Genomic DNA, 11254 nt, shown 5'->3' on the forward strand with positions numbered 1-11254 from the left:
TTGCGTGATTAGTATACCAGCATGGGAATAAACAAGAGAGGCCAGAAACGCTTGACTAGGTGCCCAACATCTGGTGGCACAGGCCTCAGGGGAGCAGAACTGAAGGTATCAGGAATGGAAACTCTGATCTTCACTGTACAGCTTTATGTGTTTCTCATCATGTATCCTTTTTTAAAAAAAATAGAACAGTTAAACCTATATTGACATTTAAAATCACTACAGTTTGTGGCCGGAGGAACAAAAAATTTCACTTGTGGCTCTCTGCAGACAGCTTCTGGTACCTCCCTAGAACAAGGAATAGTTGGGGGAGGAGGGGAGTGTCAGCCTCTGGAATAAAGGCTTACCAACTCAGGGAGCTCGCAGCTCACAACTCCTCCCGGAGTCCCAAGAATAGAGTTTCCTAGGAAGACCAAGAGCAGATTCTAATAAGGGCAGAAAGGAAACCTGATGTCATTCCACAAGGAGGACCATGTGCAGGCAGGTCCACTCTGTCATCAGACTGTGAGACACCCCCACCAAGGTGAGGCAAGAGGTGTCAGGGAGGCTGAACCACAGGCATCCGGGGCCCCAGCACGGACCCTCCTCAAGGTCCTTCCCAGGTATCACCCAAGCTCAAGATCCTAGTGTTACAGACCCATCCCAATTTCAGCAGCTAAAGAAAGCTATTTGAACAGATTTCTAGGCCTGGCCCAGCTCCAAGGACAGACTAAAAAGAGTTTCTTCAAAATCCCAGCTCAAAACCCCAGTCTCTTAACCATTAAACTCCATGTACCTTTCAGGAAATGGAAGCTGCAAAATGGAGTTGTGCAATGGGTTTGTATATTTATTCCTTACTAAAGGGATACATATATGTTGTTTAAAAGCCTCCTTTAACGGACACATCAATAAATACTCTGTGCTCAGAAGCACTGATGTATTTCCTCCAAGTGATATTTTCCCTAAGGAACAATATAATAACCATCCCAGTCTCTCCAGCTTCTGAGGGGTATGACACAAGCCTATTAGAGCCAGGACTGGCCAGACTGTTTGGGAGGCAGGGAGTGGTTCATGAATGGAGCTCTTCCTACCTAGCAGACCTCATGCCCCATCCCCAGACCACCCCGGCAAGCACAAAGATCTCCTAATGCCCTAAAGCTCACAGACTGCCCAGTCACAAAGAAAGCCGTTTGACTCCTTGTTCTGCAAGACTGCTCAATGTTCAACAAGTAGCCCCCAAATTAAGCACAGATGAGATTTCACAAGTAGAATCAGCTCGCATTTGGAGCCCTCATACCTCAGCTGCTGGGAACCCCTGTTAGGGGGCCCAGCAAGAGCCCCAGCTAGCCCTTCCCTAGAATCCTCCAATCCTCCATCAGATCAAGACCCTCTCGAACCATCTTGCTATACAAGTAGGCAAGGCCCCCACACCCAGGTAAGCATGGATCCTCAACACCCCAAATCCTGCAAGCACTACCCTCCCTACCTCCTCATCTGTCTTCCCACAGAGAGAGCTTCAGAGCCACCCTAAACCAGGAAGGCCCTGATCACCCTGTACCGGGTACATGCCGATCCCGCCTCCTTGCTCCCTAGGGAATAAATACTCCACCACTACCACTGACTCTTTGTTGACATGTCCCCTCAACACTCATCGGCGCTTACACAATCACTTGTATTTCACAGGAAGCAGCTTGAAAAACAGGAGACAGTGATGTGGCAGGCAGAAGGGCTGTTCAGAGCCAGTTCTGTCACCACCACTCCCCTGCAGGGGTGGCAACTGGCGGGGAGCCTTCAGGAAGTGAGGAAGGCCCCCACCAGCAGCCAAAAGGTTTTCTGCACACACCCTTTTTTCTCACAACAGTAGGTGACCTGGTTCCTAAAAAGCTAGCTGTTGGGTGAGAAGAAGTAAGAGACACACGAAAGAGAGTCATCATGCAGAGTCTGACCAAAGGGCAGAGAAAAAACAAGGAGCTTCACGCATGAAAGAAGAGGAACCAGGTGGGCTTGATGTAGCGACAGGCAGACCTCAGACAGGCAAAGGAAGCTGGAGGTCCCAGGAGGAGCCAGTCCAGGCAAGGATGAAGCTCCCCCTCAACACCTCCCTGGCCCAGCTCAGATCAGTGAGGCGGCCCAGCCCCTGGGCTGATGGGGGGAGAAACAACGTGCGTGGTTAGACTGGTTTGTCCAGGATGGGAAGAGCAGGAAACACAGAGTACAGAGGCCAAGGAAAGAGGGTTAAGCAGGGCTGGCGGCCCAGGGTCAGGCGGCTGTGGTTTGGCTCCCAACAGATCTGACAACGGAAGCCAGTGTTGGTGGGCAGCAGGGAACACAGCCCGAGGTCCACGCTGTTTTCTGGGTGCTGAGAGGCAGTCCAGCCGGCCAAGAGTGAGGAGGAGCCAGGAGATGCTGATAAGGGCTCAGACTCAGAGAAGCAAGGGAGGGATGCCCACAAGGAGGGATGTCCCTCCTGAGGGGCAAGTGTGAGTGGTGAGAGCAGGACAGCATGCAGACCACTGCTGGCCTCGGGATGCTGACAGAGTCTCTCCGGGACCAAACTTCAGTTGGGCTCCTCTGAGCCCTCTGCTTGACTGGGGCTGACCTTGGGCTTCCATCTTCAGATGAATCCACTTTTAGCAAGAGTCCTGGTGAGTCCTTTAGCTGGAATCCCCACCCTCCACATGTGATCACCCTCCATATCTGACCGAATTCCTCATCCTGTTACCCCTAGGTGATATCTGATGACCCTAGGCTGCCTTCAGCAACAATTGTTAGGTCAGTTAACAAAAGACAACCCCACCCTCTTAGAAATTTTCCACCCACCAACACCACCCCACACCCCCTCACACACACTCTGCTCCTTAGCTATAAATTCCCACTTTTGTTGTATTTGGGGTTGAGCCCAATCACTCTCCCCTACTGCAAAACCCCCATTTGTGACAGTCCTGAATTAAAGTCTGCACTGATGTTTTAACAAGGGTAAGAATAATTTTCTTCAACACTGCAGGGCTCCAAGTCTTCCTAGACCCCAGACTCAAAGTGTGTGAACCACTCGGTTAGCTGGCCTCCCGCACCAAGCCCCAAGGACAGATAAATATGTCTGGCCCAGGGGTGAAGGACTGAAATAACACAGCCAACCTGCAGGGTGGCCAGACTTTACGGAGGTCATCTGGAGAGGAAGCAGAGCCTCTCCGTGGCAATGGTCACTCCGCGGGCAACCAGAGCCTCCCCTTGGAGCAGCCGGTGGCAGCAGCTGGGAGGCACAGATGCAGCAGGGCTGTGAGCAGAGCTGAGCGGGTGCCCCAGACTGGGGATCACAACATGCCTGTTGCTCAAAGTCCCACTATGGCCTGTATTGCTACAGAAGGTGTGTGGAGCCCAGTCGCCCCTGCTGGAAGACCTAAATTTGACACAGACGTGGCCCTTTCCCTTATTTCCCCTTGCCACCTTCCAGTAAGCCCCAGTTTTCTGAGGCGCCCCAGTGGGCTTCTGATGTACACCCTGGGATATGCCACCCCCCTAGGTTCACCATGCAGAACTTGGGGAGGAGATGAAAGGAATTCAGGAGATACTCATTTAATTCCAGCTGCTGAAGGCCCCTCTCCTGGGTGTAAGGACTAAGGAATTCCTCAAAGCCTCTTTTTTAATGCTTTCTAAGCCCTACAGAGTAGATTAGCACAGGCCCCAGCAGCTGGTAAACAGTCAGGGAAAATCCAGAGAGGGGCTTCACCAAATCTCCCTTCAGGCTCCCCCCTGCCCAGCCCTTGTCCTGACCAGCCCCTCCCAAACCTTACCCACGTGGGAAAGGCCAGTCTCAGCTCTCCCAAATTCCAGACAACACACCAAGTCTGAGGCAGTAGGAGCTCAGCTCTTACTCAGGACCCCAGAGTCCACCTCAGAGGCAGCTGCCTGGCTTTCAGCTGCACAGCACAGGCTGAGCCCAAGCAGGCAGGAGCCGGTCCCTCCAGCTATCTAGCTCATGGACTTCAGGGCTCTAAGCTTTGCTCGGGGAGGGAGTCAGAACATACTTCAAGAAGTGAAGAGATTTAACTCCAGCCTGCCCAGGCCCACTTAAACTCAGATTATCAGACCTACTGCCTCTAAGAAAAAAACCACAGCTTAGCCCAGCCCGGCCCCACCCCACCCACCCACCAAGCCCAAGAGTGGAGGAAGTGGGGTTCCCAGAACAAGCTGCTGGTGAGCACCTCACTGACGGACGTCAGCGTGACACCAGAAGTCCCAGAACAGAGTGTCAAGCCTACCTTAGAGGCTTCAGATTCTGTTTCTAAACCTGAAATGCGTGCTTATGCTTCACCGTGAGAGACAGGAAGGACAGATTCTTCTCACTTTTCAGATGACAAAACCAAGTTCAGTAGGAAAAACAAAAATCAGAGACTTGTCTAGAAAGTAGACACAACTTGAAAGCTGGCCTCGCCACTGTCCACTCTACAAGCTGGACAATGTTATTCATCTTCACATATAACTGGCAGAGGCACTGGACTCTGCCCACCAGCCAGGCCCTGTGCTGTTCTAACACAGCGATTTGCCCTCATCTGAACCAAATATGCTGTTGGGAAAGTGGATGTGGAGACATTATGACTACCCCACACCAACTCTGTCCGCAAGGACACGGCTGTAATGGAAGGTAAGACAAACCAGGAGTGCTGGCACTCACCTGAACCAGAGGTTCTCAAAGCACTGGTCTATGCAGTCCCCTGGGAACCCTGATGACTAGCCAAGAGTGGGACCACCATTGCCTCCTCCTCTATTCTAGAAGGGAAAACAGAGGCTCTGAAAAGAGAGGAAATATAAGTAAGGATAGTGAACTATCCATAATGCAGAAGACTCTTGCAGTATCACCACCTCCACGAGTGCTTCCTGGCCCTACTGGAAGTCACCAGAGTTCAAGTAGATAAGGAAGCACAAAAGAAAGGTCCACAGTGTGACCAGCTCTTTAACATCCTGCAACGGTGGCCCAAGTGGAAACACACAATTAACAAAGGGGTTCTACCCCCTTCTATAAGCCACAGAACCATCCCAGCCCCACACTCCAGCCTGTTCTCCATGTGACTCCATCCATCATTCCTTTCCACAGCCCTCAGTTGGCCAGCTCAGCCTCAGAGTCCCAGGAATGGAAAGGGAAGGGCAAAGCCTATGGGAGGGTGTGGCTGCCTGCTCTTGCTTCTAGCGGCCGCCCCTGCTAGCCACATACAGGCAGAGCATGAGGAAGGCCAAGAGGTCCAAGGGCTGATGTGCCAGAGCAGCGAGGGGGAGCAGGAGCCTACTTCCCTTCCCACAGGCATTAACATCCCTCTTTACATAGGCCACCCAGACCCAGCACAAGGAACAGGGTTCATCATCCCTGTTCACAGTCCCGGGCACCAGGTTAGGAGCTGAACATGCCCCTTGTAAGAATCCCTAGCCTGGGACTCACCACTAGTCCTTGGGCCCACAAATGGACAAATGAATAAATGACTGTGCAAAAGCCCTAAGGAACTTCGGGAACTTGTCCAGAGTCCAAGGAGCAGGCTGCCTCTGCAGACCACCTCTTACGACCCTCACCTTGTTCAACCATACCTCTGCCCTTCGAATGTGACATCTCAATTCATCTTTAACCTAAATAGTATTCTTCAACTAATTTATGATCAATGTTTCTGGCGACACAGAATCATATGACACTTGGGCCCAGATCATGGAAAGAAGTCACAGGGAAAGGCACAGCGGCAGGCAGGTGGTTGGCATTCATGCTCTTTTACCAAGTGTTTCCAGTTCTTTTCCCTATTCCCCCTTGTAGGTAAGTATGGACATGTGACTGCTTCAGCCAGTGAAATGCCACTTCTGGGTGGAAGCTTTAAGGGCCAGGATGAGATTCATCATGCTCTCTGTCCCTCTGTACAAGTGACCAGGAATGTTCCAATTAATCAGCATGGATCCCACAGTAAGAGCAACATAAAGCAGATGTGCAATGGATATGGTAAAGCACAAAATAAACCTCTATTCCTTTAAGCCTCTGAGATCTGGGGATTGCCCCCACAGCAAACCCTGATCTATCCAGGCAGATACAGGCAGTGACTCACTCCCCGGTCTTCTGGGCTCGGCAGTGCTGGTCTTCCCTTCCCTGGCCTTAGGGGGACAAAAGCTACCTCACCAGTCCATCAGCAGGGGTGCAGGGCACCTGCTATGTGCCCAGACAGATGAGCAGCTTTCAGAAGCAGGGGATATAGAGGCACCTGAGGACTTACTAATTTCACTGTGGCCTAGGCTTGTTCAGCATACTAATCAACTTTAATACAAAGGCATTATCTAAATTAGAAACAAGAAAGCCTGATCACATTAAGACTGTAGGCAAATTTGCTCTCCGACTTGTCTAAGCCACAGTTTTCTCATCCATAAAATGGAACTTTAACCTTATCTACCATGCTGTGTTATTTCAAGAGTTAAATGACTTAATGCAAGTAAAGCTTCTAGGACAGTGCTTGGTGTGAGCTTCAACAGCTAGCCTCAATAAACTATTATGAACTCTTGAATCTTCTGCATAATTGCTGTAAGCTTTTCCATAACCTCCTCTAGATTTTAAAACCAGCAGAGCTTTCCCAGGACTGGGGCAATGACACCTTGTAGACACTGCCAACTAAATTCTACTTCAGATGAAGTTAAACAAGTAACAAGACAAATCCCTAAGCCCATGGTGGCCTGGAGTGAGGCCTCAGGAAATGTTTCTAGAACCCAAAGCTTCCAGAAATCTCTGCCCCCTAGCCTCCACTGCCACTATGACTTGCAGTATAGGCACCCCCCTCCCTTCCTACTCAGATATGTGCTTTGTCCTCCCATTCCCAAACACAGGAAGGGAGGCACCTCCACCTGTCCTCCAAGATTAGCACTCCTGCCCAGCTGAAGGAGGGAACTTCCTTGGACAGCCAACTCTTCTGTGGCCCCCTCCCCTCCATGCCCTTTCTTCCTAGAGACAGCCACAAACCTCTAGAAGCACCAGTGGGCTCAAGACTCCTCTTTGCCTAAATAATGCTGGTAAGCTGAGATCAAGCTCAGACCAATAAACATTCCTGAGCACCTACTGCCTATGTCCAGCGTGTGCTCTAAGACCACACAGACCTTACAGCCAGTCAGGGAGCTGTGAGCCTGCAACACTGCCTGCAACAGCACCTGGCACCCTAGGCACCCGTGACTCGCAACTATGCTTTATTAAGTGAGCTGAAGATCACATCTGGCGGTCCAAATACTGGGGTTCAGAGATGTGGGGATGGAGAGGTCAAGAAAATGTCTAGCTGAAGATGGGGTGTGTCAAAAGAAGACAAAGTAAGAAGGGTGGGGAAAATCCATCTAGTGGCCTAGCCTTCCGAGACTTGTCTTCCAGACATTAGGGATCCTCAGGACGGGATAAAGCTTGGGGGTAGCTGAGAGAGGAGCTAGAAGGGCACAGTGGTCCAGGACGTAATGGTATGTGCTTCTTTCTGACGGTGCCAGGACCCAGGAGGATCCCTGGAAGGGTGTTTCAGCCAGCCACAGGGCTAGCTGAATATAGAGGGTATAGAGAGGTGTTGGCGTACTGTGATGGCCTAGGCCCCAGGTTTTCCTTCACAAATAGGGAAGGGTGGCCCTCAGTAGGCACTAACTTCCCCTCCTTTGAGGTCCAGGGTTAAAGGGAAGGCTACTTTTAAAGATCTGACAGACAGTTCCACCCACTTATATCAGCCCAGGGGCAGCTCCCCATCTCAGAAGGAAGACCCCTCGGTAGCTGACCGCTGGAGAGAGCACACTTGCAGAGGCTTCATGCAATGCCCTGCACTCCGCCCAGGACGACTTGATACCCCCAGACAACAGCGCCTGAGGACAGCCACCGAGCTTGTACACACAGCCGCCCTCATCTCTGCTGGGCAGCCAGCCACCAGGCCAGTACCAGGGCTGACGACTTCCCCTCAACTCTCCACGGCATGAATGGCTGGCTTCTTGTGGAAACCAACTTCACGTCCTTGAAATACGACAGGACAACAGCGGTCCTGGGACCGAAGTCCACACATACACACACACACACACACACACACACACACACACACACACACACTCTCTCACACACACACACTCTCACACACACACACACACACTCACACACACACACACACACACACACACACACACACACACACACACACACACACACACACACACTCACACACTCACACTCCCGACCCACCCGCACCACCACCCCTCCGGCCCGGAACCAGCCAACCCCGTGGACACAGACCCAACTCGACGGAAGCTCCTGTTAGGTCAGGAGTCAGGCTTTGCTCCCGAGCTCAACCCCAAGCGACCAACACCGAGAAGCTGGGTCACCGCCTACTCAAACGCATGCCTCCCAAGCCCGTGTAGGGCAGTACGGGACCCACAGCCGGAGTGGACGACGGGGGAGGAGACGGGTCTGCCTGGTCCGCACCCACCCTCTACCCCGGGCCCGAGCTCCTGGCCGCCAAGGGTCCGCGACGTAGCCGTAAGGAGTGCCCATTCCAGGGCTGGCTGCTGGGAACTCGGGGACGGCGGCGGCAGAGGTCCAGCCCTTCCCTCCAGTGCGCTCCCAGCCTAGCGCGGCCGCGGAGCGCACCCGTCAGGGGACCGGGACAAGCGAGGGCTACAAAACCCCGAGCACCAGCCAGGTCACCCACTGCGGCTCTCACTCCTCCCGGGGACCGAGTTCGGCTCAGCGGGGTTCGGGCGAAGGCCTCAGTCCCTTGAGTGCGATCTGGACAGACAAAGCCAGTGCTGCCCGCAGGGCCGCCCCAGGGCAGGGACTAGGGAGCCTGAGGGGCCCAGTCGGGACTTGGGGAGCAGTCCTAGTCCCCAGAGGGCGCTCGGAGGCGTCTGCCTTTAGACAATGAGGGGGGCAGGGCCCATCGCTCCAGCCGGGATCCGCGCTCTACTCACCCGGGCGCGGAAGTGGCGGCGAGTGCAGCACGGCCGTGCTCGGCCGACGACGAAGTTAGAGCAAGTTCGGTGGCGCGGGACGGGAGGGCGCGACTCAGGCCGTCCGAGGGGCGGGGGCGGGGCGCGGGGGGCGGCGCCGGAGGCGGCCGAGAAACTAGCGCCACTTCCCGGGCCGCCGGGTGCGGCCCCGCGCGCTGGCACCGCCCCCGCACCGCACCGCCCCCACGGCGCCCCTCCTCCAGCTCGCGCGGAAGCTGGGGCCCCCGCCCCCGCCCGCCCCTTTGTCCGGCTGCGAGGCTGCAGCGAGCGCTGGGCGGCGTTGCACCGCGCGGAAGCCGCGTCCGCCTTTTCTCTGACCCTGCTCGCCCAGAGCCCGGGAGAAGCGCGAGTTGTAGGGGCCGAGGGGAGGCCACATCTCCAGGGATACGGGGGTGATCGGGTAGAGGTGAGCGCAGGGTTAGAAAAATGGCTGTACTGGAAAGAGAAGGCGTTCCTGCCGGGCCTGGCAGGCTGGGGGTGGGGAAGGTTTTCAAGAACGGTGATAACCATTTTTTATTTCTTTGCAAACCGGGCAGTAAAGGCTTGCTTACTTCTAGCCTTAGTGCTAAAAATCCCAAGCTTTCTTCTGACCACCTCCTGAGGTTTGTACCTCACCTTCATCCTGAGTCTAACTGAGAGGATTCTTGAGGGGCATAGAGGAGACTGGAGGGAAGGCCTGTGGTGTAGGGGTACTCGCTACTGGTGGCCTCTGGTATTAAAAAGACTGACCTCTGCGGGCTCAGCCGACTAGCTGTGAAGTGAGACAGCAGGCACACTGCTGATCTTTAAACTCATCGATGGTGGAGGAGGGCTAGGTGGTTTGCTCTGCTGGAACAGGAAACACGGATCTACCTAAAACTGGGCCAACAGACTAGTCGCACCGCATTCTAGGACAAGCAATCAGGTTACATCTAGTGTAAGGAGATCTTGAAAAGGAAACTGTTAAGCCCGTTTCCAGATTTTTTACCAAGGAGGATGTGTCCTCTGACATACCAGGCAGCTCAAAGACTTCCTTGGGAACCTGTCCATTCAGTCACCTTTCAGCAGATAGTGAGTGCTTGATCCGTGCCAGGCCCTCTTTTGATGTTGGGCATACAGCAGTAAACAAGACAGCTGAGGCCTCTTGCTCCATAAGCTTGTTTTCAGTGGAGAAGACAAGTAATTGCAAGTTGAAGTAAATGCTGGGACAAAAACAAGGGACTGGAATAGAGAATAAGAGCTACTTTCCACGGAGCATCTTTGAAGTGGTGATGTTGAAATTGAAGTCAAAAGAATGAGAAGATAGCCCTGGGAAAAGCCAGCAGACATTCCAGCTGGAGAGCAGTTTGGACATGGGCTTGACAGGACATATTGATAGAATGAATGTGCAGGGAGGAAATGAGGAAACCAAAGATAGCTTTCAAGTTTCTGGCTGGAGTAATTGATAAACAGCCTCATTTATTGGATGGGGTAGCCTGGAGGAAAGGGACCACAGCTCAGGAAGGAGCATCCAGTATCCTGTTTTAGTCATGTTGAGTTTGAGATGCCCAACAGTGTTCCAGTTACTGAGAGCTCAGAAGGGAGGCCTGGGCTAGAGTGGGGCTTTGGGAGGCATGGTCCTAAAAGATGGGATCTAAGGAAATCACCTAGGGTGAGGAGGTAGATGCAGAAGAGGAGAGGGTTCCAAAGGGAAATGGGGGAGCCAGAACAGAAAGGAAGACTATGAAAGAGGCTAGGAGGCTAGAGGAGAACCGAGAGAGCACTATATCCCAGGGACTGAGGGAGGAAGGTGTTTCCAGAAAGGAGTGGTCAGCTATGTTAGTTACTGCCTAGAGATCATCTGAGGACAGGAAGGATCCATTGGCAACGTGAAAGTCATTGGTGAACATGATATGGGCAGTGTCCCTGGAGTAGTGGGATGGGAGCTAGACCATAGTAGAGCTATCACATTTGGACAACTTGTCTAACAAGGAAAAGAGAACTGGAGGGGTCTAGAAAGGGATGTGGAATCATAGGAGGCTTTGGCAGAGATGGCTAGACAACCATAAAAGCCATTCTTCCCCTTTCCCTTCATCATAGAATTTCCTATTCTAGCTGGCCAAATGGCTTCTCAAGTAAAGCAAGTTTCTCAGACTCCCTTGCAGCTAGGTATGGTCAAATAACTCAGTTCTAGCCAACAGAAAGTAAGTGGAGGTGTCCATGTGCAACCCCTGAGAACTAGCTTTAAAGGGAAAGGTGTGCTTTCCTTAACATTGCTCTTTCCTGCTCACTCAAATACATAAATATAGAAATGGAGCTCAGACAGCCATATTAGACTTTGCAGTGAAAA

The 11254-nt window shown here is 52.8% G+C and overlaps 1 protein-coding gene across 3 annotated transcripts in view; it reads right to left on the reverse strand.

Moving 5' to 3' along the window:
- Nucleotides 1–9040, reverse strand: part of TSPAN14 (tetraspanin 14) — a 67765-nt gene extending 58725 nt beyond the window's left edge. For 2 of the 3 annotated variants that reach the window (XM_057505855.1, XM_036883933.2), the window contains exon 1: nt 8908–9040. The gene's annotated coding sequence lies outside the window, so the exon portion shown is untranslated. Of the gene's footprint in view, nt 1–4648; nt 4755–8907 lie in introns of those variants that run through there. The other variant, XM_057505853.1, reaches the window with a different exon arrangement.
- Nucleotides 9041–11254: the final 2214 nt, after the last annotated feature.

This window comes from Manis pentadactyla, chromosome 8, assembly GCF_030020395.1.
Source record: "Manis pentadactyla isolate mManPen7 chromosome 8, mManPen7.hap1, whole genome shotgun sequence".
Lineage (NCBI taxonomy): Eukaryota > Metazoa > Chordata > Mammalia > Pholidota > Manidae > Manis > Manis pentadactyla.